Here is a 3,366-nt window from a genome sequence, read left to right as displayed (position 1 = left end):
CATTGAATTGTGTAGCCGAGCGAGTAATGGAACATTTTAAAAATGCAATGCGGGGGAACGGTCTAACTGCGATAAGACAATCTAACATAACAACGTGGGCTAATCGAGTCAAAGATACAGGGGCATCAATAAACGATGTTGCTGAGCTAGAGCGCGCGCTAAGATTTCCTATAACGGTAAAATCGTTAGCCGGAGAAGAATTATACAAATCAAAATACAACTGCTACGGAGCACCAATAGCAATTATTGATCATAACAGTCACGCTTGGACTGACTCGGTAAGGATATTTCCGCGAGACCGTGTTGTGAAATATTATCACGGAAATATATTTGATTGTATTTATCAAATGAATAAAACCGACCCTGTGTCGATATGGTTGTTTAAAAGTAACAAAGACGGCGAATATGATCAATTTGTAAAACCCAATGGGGAAATATACCGGACGGAGTCGCTACACTTAGAAATGAAAAAACTCACAGAAAAATATTCAGTGAAAAAACTCGACATTGATCAGTTGTTGACTAATTGTTTTACTGTTCCAAGTGTTGCCGCTCACATAGCCAGGGAACGAAATTCATGGAGACCAACTCGAAGTAATTTTCTCAAGGATATCCAATTGAGCTGTGTAGAATACGGACATGGTGGGCTATGGAATACCCGATATGACCACAACGAGATGATATCCGTGGATATGATTGCGTGTTACCCCGAAAGTTTTCTCGGGTATGGCGAATCTAACGAATATTTTAAAATATTTGGACATCCCACAGACTCAATGACAAGAGTTGCCGTAAACGGCGTTTTACCCGATTTTCCGTTGACAGGATTTGCTTGTATAACATCATTCGAATTTGCTAGTGGACTTCATCCGGTGTGTTATTGCTGGTTTGGTAAACATTTTAGTAAAAAACGGTGGGCACCAATAGTGTTATTACGGTACATGATTGACAAACAAATATTGATATTGTTAACGGTCAGCGAAGCAATTATATGTTACAGTTCACAAACTGAAGTTTGGTTACCAACACCAGAGCGGATCAGTCTCGAAGAAGTCATCGAAGATTGGACACGAGAACGTCCGGAAACTTCCATGGATGATATTATCAGTGGAGCTCCTGAAATGCTTAAGATTAGACTTAACAACAGCGAAAAATCAGCTAAGGATCTCGGAAGAAGATTAATAGGTAAATTCACTCAAGGTGGAGCGTATGATCACAAACTACATCACAGTAGATTAATTATCGATGATGCTGAATTGAATTTTATAGTAGCTGATGCTGCTGCGAGAAATATATTCGGTAACCGCGAGGATGTGTTGCTGTCAGACGGGAAAAAGTTAGGAATGGTTGTTAGTTATATCGATGGAGAATCATCTCAATACACACATTTGAGATCCTCAATGCTGGCTTATGTTTCTATAAATTTGTTGTCGATGATAAATAGATTTCCTGATACCACAGTGAGAGTTGCAACAGACTCATTTTATATCAATAAAAAATATTTAGAATCACTAAATAACGTTATAACGAACTCCGAATCATGGAGTTCCTGGAGGATAAAAAATGAAATGTTACACGGATATTGTGAATCAGCTGATGTTGAGATTAAAGGCAGTTATCGTAGCGCAGAAATGTCAGAAATGTCTTCTGCGCCATCTGTGTACGACCCTGTTACCAGACACAAAACCGTTTATTTAAAAGGACCAGGTGGTTCTGGTAAGACAACTTGAGCGATTGAATTATTTCGAAATTCAGATATGATTGTGTTAACACCCACACACAGACTTGCCAGGGAGATGAAACAACGTGGAGTTAATTCTTGCACATATCACAGTTTTTTCAAATACACTGGCGGTACGTGGACTCCTGAACGAATGGGAACAAAATATATCCCCGCAATAACAATTTGGGACGAAATAGACACTGTGCCGTTGGATACATTAAAACGATTTCTTGAATGGTTGTCGACGAAAAATACTGCTGTGATAGCGTGTGGTGATCATGGCCAACCACCACCATTTGTTGGTTTATCTCCACACATGTGGTTGAAAGAATTTGTTGATTATTACGAAGAACTATATGACGATCATAGAGCACTTGATGCAAAGTTGAAGGAATTTAAAAAACTGATCAGGCTACAGTGAAATAAAGTTCAGTGTGAAATTATGCGTAAGATAATTTCAGAGACTTTCACGAACGACTTCTGGGAAACGTGGAGACCTTCCAACTTGATTGTGGCAAGTAGAAAGATAGTTAGAGATACGCTTCAGCAGCGGTTATTTCAACTACAGCGGAAAAAATTTCCAATGCTGCCGGTGCCGTTATGTTATAGACCAGCTGAAACACGGTTACAGAATACTGATGTTGATATACAGGAAAGTCAGAGAAACAAAATTTAGTATTGAATTATGTTGTCACAGTTGATGTTGATGCTGTTGAACAGGCACTAAAAAATGAAAAAATCCCCGTGGACACTTGGATACGCTATGACAATTCACTCATCGCAGGGATTAACTATCAGTGATACAACCGTTTGGATTGTTGATGATCGCATCAAGTGGTCAAATTTAGTTTATTTAGCCGTTTCTAGAGTAAAAAATGTCTCAACTGCGAAGAATTGTATTAGATGATTCTGTCAACGACATTGTCAATGAGTCAGTGACTGATGATATAATAAGAAAAAAATAAGCCAATTACAAACAGAACGACAAAAAAAATAATCGTGTTTTCGACCTCGATGTTGAATTTATCATTAAGTTACGACAACAACAAAATAATCACTGCGCGAGTTGTAATTGTATAATGTTGTGGCAGTATTCGAAAAACAACTCAAGACAATTCACCGTAGACAGAAAAGATAGCAGTCTCGGTCACACACGTGAAAATGTGATGCTGACCTGTCTTGAGTGTAATAAACGTAGAGGTGCTGCTGCAGCTATTTAAGCGATCGTGGTGGTAATTGTGTATCCTCGGGAATCACCTGAAGTTGCTCGCATGTAAATCCACGTTGAGGAGCAGTCGAATCCAATCTGTAGATTGCTGGTCTATCAGTAGATCTGGTTATGCTAGATATCCTATGTGTTGTAACACTCCAGACAGGGTCGGTAGCTCTTTTTTTTTCCTCCTTCTAGCTCAGCGGATTCATATAAATACCTCACAGTAACATTACCCAGCACTGGCTGCGTTGAAACATTAGTTCGTTGCCTGGGTATATACTTCTTTGTGATTGCGTTAACAGGTTTCATGTTGGTTGTTCTGGTAATTTCATTATTTAACACGGCTATCACGCTTGGCAATCTTGCAACCCATTCACGAGATCTGCCGTCTTGAATAAATTCTTTCGCGTACTGATATCCAAATAATCTT

Source organism: Sinohyriopsis cumingii, chromosome 4, assembly GCF_028554795.1.
Source record: "Sinohyriopsis cumingii isolate HCF-2022 chromosome 4, ASM2855479v2, whole genome shotgun sequence".
In the NCBI taxonomy this organism is placed as follows: Eukaryota; Metazoa; Mollusca; class Bivalvia; order Unionida; family Unionidae; genus Sinohyriopsis; species Sinohyriopsis cumingii.
This window is presented reverse-complemented; position numbering follows the sequence as displayed.